The sequence below is a fragment of the Sapajus apella genome, unplaced genomic scaffold (genome assembly GCF_009761245.1).
Source record: "Sapajus apella isolate SASKATOON/1434 unplaced genomic scaffold, GSC_monkey_1.0 scaffold27, whole genome shotgun sequence".
Taxonomy (NCBI): domain Eukaryota; kingdom Metazoa; phylum Chordata; class Mammalia; order Primates; family Cebidae; genus Sapajus; species Sapajus apella.
Genome location: NW_022436967.1, coordinates 25435143 through 25448152, shown reverse-complemented (window position 1 = coordinate 25448152; position 13010 = coordinate 25435143). Strand labels below are relative to the sequence as shown.

General features: G+C 38.8%; 1 protein-coding gene and 1 pseudogene across 18 annotated transcripts in view; both read left to right on the top strand.

The window, feature by feature from the left end:
- The window catches only part of ANK2 (ankyrin 2), a 675434-nt gene that overhangs the window by 110400 nt on the left and 552024 nt on the right, over nucleotides 1-13010 (top strand). The gene's annotated exons all lie outside the window — the stretch shown is intronic.
- On the top strand, nucleotides 4926-6123 carry LOC116560922 (annotated as a pseudogene).

The following is a 13010-nucleotide window of genomic DNA, read 5'->3' as shown; positions in this document are numbered from 1 at the left end:
GGGAAGCACCACTATGCTGTCTTCTACACTAATTAATAAGGGGGATTATTGTTGATTTATGGCAAATCACATACCACGAGAACATTTAGAAGCTTCATTCTATTTGGGTGGTTTTCTGAGTCATATAAATTTTTTTTTTTTTAAGACAGGGTCTGTTGGTCACCCAGGCTGGAGTGCATTGGTGCGATCTTGGCTCAATGCCACCTTCACCTCCTGGGCTCAAGCCATCCTCCTACCTCAGCCCTCCAAGTACCTAGGACTACAGGTGCAGACCACCACACCCAGCTAACTTTTATATTTTTTGTAGACACAGGGTTTCACCATGTTGCACAGGCTGGTCTTGAACTCCTGAGCTCAAGTGATCCACCCACCTCAGCCTCCCAAAGTGCTGGGATTACAGACATGATCCACTGCGCCTGACTAACGTTCTTTCTTTATAGAGTCCTATTCATGGTGACATATTTAAAAACCATTTAAGGCAGGTTTCGAGGCTCATGCCTGAAATCCCAGCACTTTGGGAGGCCAAGGCGGGCAGATCACCTGAGGTTGGGAGTTCAAGACCAGCCTGACCAACATGGAGAAACCCTGTCTCTACCAAAACATACAAAATTAGCCAGGTGTGTGGTGCATGCCTGTAATCCCAGCCACTTGTGAGGCTGAGGCAGGAGAATCATTTGAACGTGGGAGGCAGAGGCTGCAGTGAGCCAAGATCCCACCATTGCTCTCCAACCTGGGCAACAAGAGTGAAACTCCGTCTCAAAAAAAACCCCTAAAAAACCAACAAAACAAAACAAAAAACAAAACCATTTAAGGTTGGTTGCGGTAGGTAGCTCATGACTGTAAATCCCAGCACTTTGGGAAGCTGAGGCGGACAGGTCACTTGAGGTCAGGAGTTTAAGACCAGCCTGGCCAACATGACAAAACCCTGTCTCTAATAAAATTACAAAAATTAGCTGGGCATGGTGGCATGCGCTTGTGGTCCCAGCTACTTGGAGGGCTGAGATAGGAGGATGCCTTGAACCAGGGAAGCAGAGGTTGCAGTGAGCTGACAACGCACCCTGCACTCTGGCCTGGGTGACAGAGTGTGACCCTGTTTCAAAGAAACCCCCCAAAAAAACCAAACCAAAACAAACAAAAAACATTTAAAACATGTTTAATTCAAAATAGAATTTCAGATTAATTTTTTCTCTCTTAAGATCAATGCTAGACCCACAAGAGATTTTCAAAAAATACTTGTTCATTGAATGATAGAGCAAATATATAGAACGTTGCAATTCTTGCTTATGAGAATTATGAGATTTAAAAGGTAATTCAACATTATGCTTTTCCGTAATGTTATTAGAATGCCCATCTGTTAATTATTCAATCTTATTTTGGTAAGGGTAAGACTCCCATGTATTTGCTTAACATAATGCAGATATAAATAAATGTCATAGATAATTCATCCATGTTGATGCTATTTGTATAAGCAATAAGCACAAAATTAAATTGGGTGTTGTTTAATTATAATTTTTGGAAATCTCAAAGTTAATAAAGAGAGCCTCTGATTATATCCTGGATATGCAGCAATCAGTTTCTACTGGTTGAGTGAGGGTATCTTTTCATGGTAGACATTAAACTCTAGTGACATGTTGGGAGAAATTAGTTCTGGTAGCTTTGAGTGGCTTCAAAAAGAATAATTGGAACACTGTTCTAAACAGCCCGCACTCTCTAGCTCAGAAACAAATGACTGCATGTGTGACATTTCTAAATGGTGACATCTTCAAGGAAACCTCTAAATGGTTACTTATTTTAAGCTTCAGGTTGTGGAGGAAAGAAAAAATTAGGCAAGGGATATTAGTTGTTAATGGTCCTAATGTGAACAGACAGAAACTCCAAATAAAGATATCATTTATTTAAAAAAGATGTAACTAAGAGGAAATGCAAAAAAAAAAAAAATGCAAAGTTCAGTGCTGTACCCATTGTAAATTTCACTCTTTGAGGTCTTGGTGCCTTTAACCAATTCCATTGAGGCAGAGAGCACAAGCAAATATCTCTTGTTGTAAACAAAGCAACAAATTTAAGTTAATGCTAATGTGTTCACAGCCAGAGCCAAAAGTTTTTCAGGGTTATTATAACACCCTGGGTTCTCAGCCCATCCATCTAAATGTCCAAAGTAGACTAAAGTTATGGATCAGCCCATTGTATATACCATTCCACATTAGAGCCAGATGCTACTGTTTACTGTGCTAGTGACTTAGCCAGATTCAATGTGAAATCTGAGATTACTGTTTGGGGTCCATGGAAGTTATAGATGAATTTTTCTGATCATGGATTTAGGCTTCTATGCTCCAGTCAGTTTTGATTAATGCCAATTTTTTTTTTAAGGACAATCTTTTAAACCTAATTTATACCCTAAACTTTATGTGGAGAGTTTCCTTGTAAAAATTGTGTATTGTCTTTGCACCTTGGATGTGTTGTAGGTTTTCAGCATCTCTATCTCTCTCTCTCTCATCTCTCTCTCTCTCTCTCTCTCTCTATATATATATATATATATATATATATTTATTCTCTCTCTCTCAGAGAAAAACCTCTAAACAAAAAAATTAAAACACTATATATATATGTGCATATATATGGAGAGAGAGAAAGAGAGAGAGAGAGAGAGACAGGGTCTTGTTCTGTCACCCAGGCTGGAGTGCAGTGGTGTGATCATAGCTCACTGTAGTCTCGAACTCCTGGCCTGAAGTGACCGTCTTGCCTCAGCCTCCTGGGTAACTAAAATTACAAGACTATAGGGGAGTGACAGGACTACAGCCATGACCAGTGGATTTTTTGTTTTATTTTTGTGGAGACAGGGTGTTGCTATGTTGCCCAGGCTAGTCTTGAACTCCTGGCTTCAAGCAATCCTTCAGCCTTAGCTTCCCAAAGTGCTGGGATTACAGGTGTGAGCAATTGTACTCTATCGTTAGCATTTTTTTGTTTTGTTTTGTTTTGAGATGAGGTCTTGCTCTGTTGCCCCGGCTGGAGTGCAGTGGCATGGTCTCAACTCACTGCAACATCTGCCTCCTGGGTTCAAGCCATTATCCTGCTTCAGCCTCCCAGGTAGCTGGGACTACAGGCATGCGCCACCACGCCCGGCTAATTTTTGTAGTTTTAGTAGAGATGGGGTTTCACCATGCTGGCCAGACTGGTCTCAAACTCCTGACCTCAAGTGATCAGCCCACCTCGGCCTCCCAAGGTGCTAGGATTATAGGTGTGAGCCATTGCACACCACTTTTGGCATATTTTTATTCTTTGTTTTGAGCATGGAAAAGAAGCCATGGAATTCTATTGCACAGCAACCACACTAGAAAATGTAATTATAATGCAGATTTTAAGAGGATTTGGTAAAAAAACAGTTCTGTACATATTGATTTAGAAAAAGACTATCTACTCTCCACAGTTGGAAAGAAAATTTCATCCTTTAAGACCCAGTATTATCGGATTTTGTTGACATAGTTAGATCCCTTATCCCTTAACCCTATCTGATTTGGCTTATGTCCTTTTCATCTGATTAAACTGGTTTTTGAGGAAGTATTACAAGTAATGATAATACTATCAATAATACTACCAATACTACAACAGCAACTGTTGTAGAGGAGGAAAGATTTCTTTTCCTCATCCATTGCTAAGTTCATGGCTGAGGCGCCGATAACAAAAGACAGATTAACCAGAGAAAAGCATAAACCAAATTCATTTAATTAATATGTTTATATAACTTAAGAGCCTTCAGAAATGAAGACCCAAAGAAACAGGTAAATTTGTACATTTTTGTGCTTAGGTTTGATGAAGAGTAGACAGTTGTGGAAGTATGATTGGACAAAGGAGGTGTGATTTAATGGTAATAAACTGGGGGACTTAGACCTGTGTGTTCAGATTTGTCTCTGTGTCCCTGTGCCTTTGGAGTCAAGGACATTCCTTTCCTCCAGATATAGGGTGGGCACCTTTCCATGAGAGCCTTATGACTTATTTTACAGGAAGGTCACAGAACTGTTTTTGGCTTACTTCAGGGGAGGAGGGCAAGAAAAGATCAGCAAGTAACTTTTCTGCTTTTACTACTTCCTCAAATGCCAAAGTGCCATATTTTGGGGTAGCATGTCCTGACCCCATCACTGCCAAACGCTGAGCACTTTCCATCTTCAGGACCCTGTACTAATACATCATTTATTTATGGACATTTCATAGATGGTAAGAAGAACTTGCCCCAAATGTGTGATGTCATTTGAGAATCCAGTCAGTCCAGACTTTCTAAGTCCCTATCTCATCACCCGTTCTTACTGTTTTGACTATAAATTTCTATAGTGTTGTGTGGTCTGTTTTGCCGCAGACTTCAAAACCACTTGTGACATCTGTACTAAACACAGTGACAATGGTCTCACTGCAACCTGAAAAGCCAGTTGTCTCTGGAACATCAGTAAGTGACGCTGTCCAGCAGTAAATTTTGGAGAAACTTCAGGTGCAGCTGTTTGTCTTCCATTTGTGAAACCTGCTGTTACTTCTGCGGGGACCACATCTGACAAGCCTGTTATTGGCACTCCATTCAAATCAAATTGCCCAGCTGGGCCTGTCCTTTCACAAGCAGCTGGGATTCCACAGGCAGTTAAAGTCAAGCGACTAGTAGTTCATCAGCCTTCAGGAGGCAATGAAAAACAAGTGGACAGGGCACGGTGGCTCACGACTGCAGTCTCAGCACTTTGGAGGCCCAGGTGGGTGGATTACCTGAGGTCAGGAATTCAAGACCAGCCTGGCTAATGTGGGGATACCCCCATTTCTACTAAAAATAAAAATTAGCTGGGTGTGGTGGTACGCGCCTGTAATTCCAGCTACTAGGGAGGCAGGAGAATCACTTGAATCTGGGAGGTGGAGGTTGCAGTGAGCCAAGATCGTGCCATTGCAGGCCAGCTTGGGCAACAAGAGCAAAAAACCATCTCGAAAAAAAGAAAAAGAAAGAAAAGCAAGTGACCACACTTTCACATTCCCCAGCACTGACCATTCAGAAATTTGGACAGAAGAGGGATGCCAGTGAACACCGTAATACCTACCAGTCAATTTCTTACAGCTTCCATTCTAAAGCAAATTACTCTGGAAATAAAATTCTGTCACTTCAAGCATCTCCTACTCAGGAAAAATAAAATAAAGACAATGGCACCACAAGCTTCAGAGATGAAGATGACATCAATGATGTGACTTCTATGGCAGGGGTCAACCTTAATGAAGAAGATGCCTGAATGTTAGGAACTAGCTCTGAACTGGTTGGCACATACATTCAGTCATATAAAGATGAACCATTTCTTTTTATTGAAGCTCTACAAAAGAGAATTTTAGACATTGGTAAAAAGCATGACATCACAGAACTTAACTCTGATGCTGTGAGCTTGATCTCCCACACAACACAGGAACAGTTACGAGGCCTAGAAAAACTGGGTGGAATTGCTCAACATCAAATGACTACTTACAAGGCAAGTGAAAATTACATCCTGTGTAGTGATACCAGGTCACAGCTCAACTTTCTTGAAAAGCTGGATCAATTGGAAAAGCAGAGAAAGGATTTAGAAGAAAGAGAAATGTTTCTTAAGGCAGCCAAGAGTTCTTCTAATAAAGAAGATCCAGAACAGCTGAAATTAAAGCATAAAGCCAAAGACTTACAACAATTGGAACTTGCACAGATACAGCATAGAGATGCTAATCTCACAGCTCTTGCAGCTATTGGACCAAGGAAGAAGAGACCACTAGAATCTGAAAGTGAGGGTTTGTTTAAAAGACAACCTTCTTGCTTCTGGGACATCCAGCCTGACAGCCACCAAACAGTTGCTTTGTCTAAGAACCACGAGAGTCTGCCTCAGAGACTTGATATTTTGTATGGAACAGGAAGAGGAGATGAAGTATTCTTGAGCTCTATACCTGACCCTTCTGAAGTGGCCACTCCACTCTCCTTCCAGATCCTTGTTATTTACCGCCAAAGACGACACAAAAAGCATTGTTGCACTGTCCTAAAATTTCAATTTCTGGAAAATAGTCACTAATATGAAAGAGCAAATAAATGGAAAAACATTTCATGCTTATGGATAGGATAAATCAATATTGTTAAAACGGCCATACTGCCCAAATCAATTTACAAATTCAACACTATTCCTAAGTGTCAACAATATTTTTTATAGAACTAGAAAAAGCTATTCTAAAATTTACAAGGAATAAAAAAAGTCCAAATAAACAAAGCAATCCCAAGCAAAAAGAACAAAGCTAGGGGCATCACATCTGTCCAGTGCTGAGAGTAGAGTGTTGAAGTCCTCAACTATTACTGGATTAGAGTCTATTTCTCCCTTTATATCCAGGTGCTCCAGTATTGGGTACATACATATTTACAATTATGTTTATTATATCCTTAGGCCTAGTGCAGTGGCTGATGCCTATAATCCCAGCACTTTGGGAGGCCAAAGCAGAAGGATTGCTTTGAGAACAGGAGTTTGAGTCTAGACTGGGCCACATAGTATGACCCCATCTCTTAAAAAAAAAAAAAAAGAGAAAAAGAAAGAAAGAAAGAAAAAGAAAAGAGCAAAGGACATGGAGAGACACTTCTCAAAAGAAGACATACATGTGGCCAACAGGCATATGAAAAAAATTCTCAAAACTCATCATTAGAGAAATAACAAATCAAAACCACAATGAGATACCATCTCATAATAGTTAGAAGGGCTGTTATTAAAAAGTCAAAAAATAACAGATACTGGTGAGGTTGCAGAGAAAAGGGAACACTTTTACACTGCTGGTGGGAATGTAAACTAGGTCAACCACTACGGAAAACAGTTTGAAGATTTCTCAGAGAACTTAAAACAGAGCTACCCTTTGATATAGCAATCTCAGTACTGATTATATAACCAAAGAAACATAAATTGTTCTACCACAAAGTCGCATACACACATGTATTCATTGCTGTACTAGTCACAATAGCAAAGGCATGGAATCAACCTAACTGCCCATCAACAGTGGACTGGGTAAATAAAATGTGGTCCATACACAACGTGGAATATTATGCAGTCATGAAAATAACGAGATCATGTTATTTGCAGCAATGTGGATGGAGCTGGAGGCCTGTCCTAAGCAAATTAACACAGTAACAAGAAACCAAATACCAGATGTTCTCATTTATAGGTGGAAGCTAAACATGGAGTACAAATACACATGGGTGCAAAGAAGGAAACAGTAGACACTGGGGCCTACTTAAAGGTGGAGTGTAAGAGGAGAGTGAAGATTGATACTTATCGATTACTATGCTTATTACCTGGGTGACAAAATAATCTATACACTGAACCCCTGTAACATGCTTTTTTTTTTTTTTGAGACAGTCTCATTCTGTCACCCAGGCTAGAGTACAGTGCCACAATCTCAGGTGCCTGCAACCTCTGCCTCCCGGGTTCAAGCAATTCTCCTGCCTCAGCCTCACGAGTAGCTAGGACTACAGGCGTGAACCACCAACGCCAGGCTAATTCTTGTATTTTCAGTAGAGACAGGGATTCGCCATGTTGACCAGACTGGTCTCGAGCTCCTGGCTTTAAGTGATCTGCCTGCCTCGGCCTCCCAAAGTGCTGTGATTACAGGCATGAGCCACAGCACCTGGCCTGTAAGACACAATTTACTTATATACCAAACCTGCACATGTACTTCTGAACCTAAAATAAAAGTTGGAAGAAAAAGTAGATTTTGCATCATTTTACAGTCACAAAATTATTTTATTTTTCCCGGGAAAAATTATTGTTTTTTCATGTTGTATACTCTATGCTTACTAAAACTTTGTTGATATGGATAAAAGCAGAGTCATTCCAATTGTTATTCGTGGAGTAGTACTGCAGAATTTTAAATACCTCATCCTGATATTGTATGATATTCAATTTCAGAATAAACTAAGTCCTGTAAGAACATTTGGCCCAGATGTTACTAAAAATAATTGTTGCTCTAAAATTTCACACAGAGAATAACATTCCATGGTCTTCTGCTGTTTTGCACTCTTGCTTCATTTTTCCATTTCGGATTGAAAAGAAGAAATTTAGAAAAAATATTTTAAAAGGTTTTATATATATATATATATATATATATATGTATTCTTGCTTTATAACCTCCAATATTCTGCTTCAGTTAAATCTAAATTGCTGTAAAGGGACAACTGTATACTTGTGTTTAAGCACTCATCTGTTTAAATTATTTAGAATTTAAGTTGAGAGAGACAAATTCAGCTAGCAAGTAGCATACTGTATGTTAGGACATGGAGCTAGGACAAGTAGGTTGGAAGGACAGAAAGTGATCTGTAGCAACTGGATGGGAAGACTAGCTTCGTTTGGACATGGGACAGTTTGAGAGGTGGTCTTACTTTCAGTTTGATCCACAAGAGAAACAGAAAGAGGCTTAGCTGTTCTGATAGTGAAGGAAATTCCCCAGAAGTTGTACTGAAGAAAGCCTTAGAATATAGAATTATGGGAAGTTTTAAATAGAGTAAGCCAAACATGAGATTGTGGGTAAGGGGAGAAAATAATAGGCTGAAATGCCAATCTTTAGACCACAGTAGCCCTAAAATCTAGAGCATTAGAATATTGGATTGGACAGACAGCTGGCTAGAGATGTCTGATTTTAAAGATGTCAGGGCAATTTTGCAGGATAAATCTGATAGGTCAAAATTAGAGTGGTTTAAGCAGTGACTACTCTCATTTACACTTCATGATTAGTTTTGAAGATACATGATGCACTCAGGTGGCTGTATATTTTTTCTTTTAATTTATGAATGATTTATGTTTTAAAATACATAATAGAGTGTCCCAAATTCAAAAGGTACAAAAGGATAAATAAGTCTTCTTTTCATCCCTGGCGCTCCAGTTCTCCTCCTCAGAGACAATTGCTATTTTTAATTCCATGTGTGTCTTCCAAGAATATTCTATGACTATATGTACATATATATAACTTTTAAAACAAAAATTGTAATGTATTACATATACTATTCTGTGCCTTTTTTCATTTAACATGTCTTGAAGATTATTCTCTGTCAGTACATACGAAGTTGCCTTATGCTTTAAAGAAATGTTTGATTATGAAAAAGTTCAGACATACACAAAACTAGAATGTAAAATGGACCCCCAGGTATCCATTATCCAGTTTAATACTTACATCAATATTTTGACATTCTTACTATGCATTAGATGATATTAAAGAATTACTAACTTTGTTAGGTGAGATAGTGGCTTGGTGGTTATATTAAAAAAATGTTCTTAGAGAAGCATATTGAAATATTTATGACTGAAATGATAAGTTCCCTGATGTTTGAGATTTACTTTAAGATACACCAGAAGAAAAAAGTATGTGTGGAAGGAATAGCTTGAACCAAGATTGGCAAAATGTTGAAGCTAAGTGCATACAGATTTGTTATACCATTTTCTCTGCTATTGTGTATGTTAGAAAATTTCTATAATAAGAAATACATTTGCATATCTAGTTCTGTCTATAGCTCTCCCCTTTTTTGGAAGTATTTAAAAATGAATCCTAGATATTATGTAATTTTACCCATAAATACTTCTGTATGTATTTCTAATATTATAAGGACTTAAAAAAATAACTACAAAGCCATTACCACATCTCAGAAAATTAACAATAATTCTTTTTTTTTTTTTTTTTTTTTTGAGACGGAGTTTCGCTCTTGTTACCCAGGCTGGAGTGCAATGGTGCGATCTCGGCTCACCGCAACCTCCGCCTCCTGGGTTCAGGCAATTCTCCTGCCTCAGCCTCCTGAGTAGCTGGGATTACAGGCACGTGCCACCATGCCCAGCTAATTTTTTGTATTTTTAGTAGAGACGGGGTTTCACCATGTTGACCAGGATGGTCTCGATCTCTTGACCTCGTGATCCACCCGCCTCGGCCTCCCAAAGTGCTGGGATTACAGGCTTGAGCCACCGCGCCCGGCAACAATAATTCTTAGTATAATCCCATATCCAGTCCATTTTTTCGTTTGCTCTGATTTTCTCAAAAATGTCTTTTTGCAGTTGCATTTTTTTTAGAGTCAAATTAGGTCCACATAAGGCATCTCTTAGGTCTTTCTTGATCTTTAATAATTCTTTTCCTTTAAAAAGCAAACATTTACTTCTTTGAGAAACCGGCTTATCTGTTCAGTAGGCCACACCTTCTGGATTTGACTGGCTGTTTCCTCCAGGTGTGATTCAACTTGTTCCTCTATCCATTGTATTTGAGTCTCAATTAGATTCAGGTTCAGTATATTTACCAAGTCTCCTTCATAGGGGGTGCTTGCTCTGCTCTTCCTGCTGTATCACCTCAGGAGGCCCATATGTCTCATGTTTCACTTTGAACGATACTAAGATTTAGGAGAGGATTTGGCTGGTGTCAGCCTCATCTGCCATCAACACTTCACTTGATGTTTTTGGCATGCAGTCATTATTAATGACTGAATCCATTATTCCATTAGGGATTACAAAATGATTTTTTAATTCTTACATTCTAATTGTACTTGTTACTTGAAATTGTTCTACAAAGAAGCTTCCTTCATAACTATTTGATAAGCCTAAGTATACAGTTGGCCTATTCCTTTTAACAACTACATAGCATTTTATTGTACTATAATTTAATTGATCATCTATTATTTAAAGTATTTGCTTTTTTTGGTTTGTTTACATTTTTAATTGTATTTTCTCTTATGCATTTATAATGAATAGTAAACTATATACCTTTATAGTTATATTTTAATGGAAAAATAATTATCAGACTTTTTCACTCTGTGTGTATGAATTTAGTATAAATATAAGAGGCCAGATCTGTATTTTAATTCTTGGTTCATTACTTGTTTATTACATGATAATGGGCAAATTATTCTTCCTTTTTTCCTTCCTTCAATTTATTCTTTCTAAGCCTCATTTTCTTAATTGATATACAGAGAATAATACCCAATTTCTGGAGCGTTTTAAGAATTAAATAAAAAAATATATCAAAATGCTTGGTAAAGTGCCTCACATAGATTAAGTGCTCAATAAAATGAACTTTCTGCTAAAATTTGAGGAATACATGGAATAGCACATGGAAATTCTATTGGATAGGGCTTAGCAAATAGATGTTCAATACATAGTGCACTTTTCTCCATTTCTTAATTTTTCCCCAATTTGAGCAGTAATGAAGATTCCTTTTTTTCCCTAAGCTGTTTTCAGGAGTAATAAATAAATAAACCTTCAGTTCCCTGAGATTTTTGCTGTGAAAGGTAATTCTTCTGTTGGCCTTTATGGAGACTCATCTGGAATTGCTGCGGTCACAGCTTTCTATCCTGGGAGTCTGATGTGGTTTGGTTTTGTGTCCCCACCCAAATCTCATCTCGAATTGTAATTCCCACATTGTTGAAGGAGGAACCTGATGGGTGGTAATTGGATAATGGGGGCAGTTTCCCCCATGCTGTTCTCATGATAATGAGTGAGTTCTCATGAGAGCTGATGGTTTTAAAGTGTGGCATTTCCTTGCTCTCTCTCTCCCTCCTGCCACCTGGTGAAGAAGTTGTCTTGCGTCTCCTTCTGCCATAATTTTAAGTTTCCTGAGGCTTCCCCAGCCATACAGAGCTATGAGTCAATTAAACCTCTTTTATTTATAAATTACCCAGTCTCAGGTAGCATCTTTATAGAAGTGTGAGAATGGGCTAATACAGAGAATTGGTACCAAGGTAGTGGGGCACTGCTATAATAATAACCTGAAAATGTGGAATTGACTTTGGAACTGGGTAACAGGTAGAGTTTGAAAGAATTTAGAGATCTCAGAAGAAAACAGGAGGATGAGGGAAAGTTTGGAACTTCCTAGAGATGTGTTGAATGATTTTGGCCAAAATGGTGATAGTGATATGGACAAAAAGCCAGGCTGAGATGACCTCATATGGAGATGAGGAACATATTGGAAACTGGAGTAAAGGTCACTCTTGCCAGTCTTTAGCAAAGAGACTGGTGGCATTTTGTCCCTGCACTAAAGATCTGTGAAACTTTGAACTTGAGAGAGATGATTTAGGGTATCTGGCAGAAGAAATTTCTAAGCAGCAAAGCATTCAAGAGGTGACCTGTTTTTTTTCTGAAAGTGCACAGCTGTATGTGCTCACAAAGAGATGATTTGAAATTGGAACTTATGTTTAAAGGGGAAACATAGCATAAAAGTTTGGAAAATTTGTTGTCTGACCATATGGTAGAAAAGAAAAACCCATTTTTTGGGGAGAAATTCAAGCTAGATGCATAAATTTGAGTAAGTGACAAGGAGCCAAGTGTTAATCACCAAGACAATAGGGAAAATGTCTTCAAGACATGTCAGAGACTTTTGAGGCAGCCCCTCTCATCACAGGTCCAGAGGCCAAGGAAGATAAAATGGTTTCGTGGGCCAGGTCCAAGCCTGCTCTGCTCTGTGCGGCCTTTGTTTTGGCCAATTTATCCCATTTAGAATGGGAATATTTACCCAATGCCTGTACCTCATTGTATCTTGGAAATAACTAACTTGCTTTTGATTTTACAGGCTCATAGGTGGAAGGGTCTTACCTTGTTTCAGATGACACTTTGGACTTGGACTTTTGAGTTAATACTGGGATGAGTTAAGACTTTGGGGGACTGTTGGGAAGGCATGATTGGTTTCAAAATGTGAAAACGACATGAGATTTGGGAGAAGCAAGGGGTGGAATGATATGGTTTGGCTCTGTGACCCCACCCAAATCTCATCTTGAATTATAGACCCCACGTTTTTAGGGAGGGGCCTGGTGGGAGATGATTAGATCATGGGGGCAGTTTTCCCTTGCTGTTCTTATGATAGTGACTGAGTTCTCATGAGACTTCATAGTTTTAAAGTGTGGCACTTCCTCGTTCTCCCTCTCCTTCCTACCACCTCGTGAAGAAAGTGCCTGCTTCCACTTCACCTTCTGCCATGATTGTAAGTTTCCCAAGGCCTCTGAAGCCATGCAGAACTATGAGTCAATTAAACCTCTTTTATTTATA